The sequence below is a fragment of the Charadrius vociferus genome, unplaced genomic scaffold (assembly GCF_000708025.1).
Source record: "Charadrius vociferus isolate BGI_N301 unplaced genomic scaffold, ASM70802v2 scaffold2027, whole genome shotgun sequence".
NCBI classification, from domain to species: domain Eukaryota; kingdom Metazoa; phylum Chordata; class Aves; order Charadriiformes; family Charadriidae; genus Charadrius; species Charadrius vociferus.
In genome coordinates this window covers 1,840-2,694 of record NW_009649237.1, presented here as the reverse complement: position 1 = coordinate 2,694, position 855 = coordinate 1,840, and positions in this window count along the sequence as shown.

Sequence of the window (855 nt, the reverse complement as noted above, 5' to 3'; positions counted from 1 at the left end):
CAGCATGCGGCGTTGCATGGGCAATGCGATGCACAGCAGCGATGCGATGCAGCCTGCAGGGGGACAAACCTGCACAGTGCATGGGTGATGTGATGCAGCATTGCATGGGCGATGCAACACAGTGGGAATGGGCAGCATGTGGCATTGCATGGGCAAGGTGGTGCACGGCAGTGATGCGACGCAGCCTGCAGGGGGACAAACATCATGCAAAGTGCATTGGGCGATGCGACGTAGTGGGAATGGGCAGCATGCAGCGTTGCATGGGCAATGCCATGCACAGCAGTGATGCGACACAGCCTGCTGGGGGGCAAAACTGCGCGGTGCATCATGCATGGGTGATGCAGCACGCATTGGGCGATGCGACGCAGTGGGAATGGGCAGCGTGCGGCGTTGCATGGGGAATGCGATGCACAGCACCGATGCGATGCAGCCTGCAGGGGGACAAAACTGCATGTTGCATGGTGCATGGGTGATGCTGCGTGCATGGGTGATGCAAGACAGTGGGAAAGGACAGCATGCGGCGTCGCATGGGCAAGGCGATGCACGGCAGTGATGCGACGCAGCCTGCAGGGGGACAAACCTGCAAAGTGCATGGTGCATGGGTGATGCAGCACGCATTGGGTGATGCAACGCAGTGGGAATGGGCAGCATGCGGCGTCACGTGGGCAATGCGATGCACGACAGCGATGCAACGCAACCTGCAGGGGCCCAAAACTGCGCGGTGCATCGTGCATGGGCGATACAGCATACATTGGGAGATGCGATGCAATGGGAATGGGCAGCATGCGGCGTTGCATGGGCAATGTGATGCACGGCAGTGATGCAATGCAGCCTGCAGGGGGCCAAAACTGCATG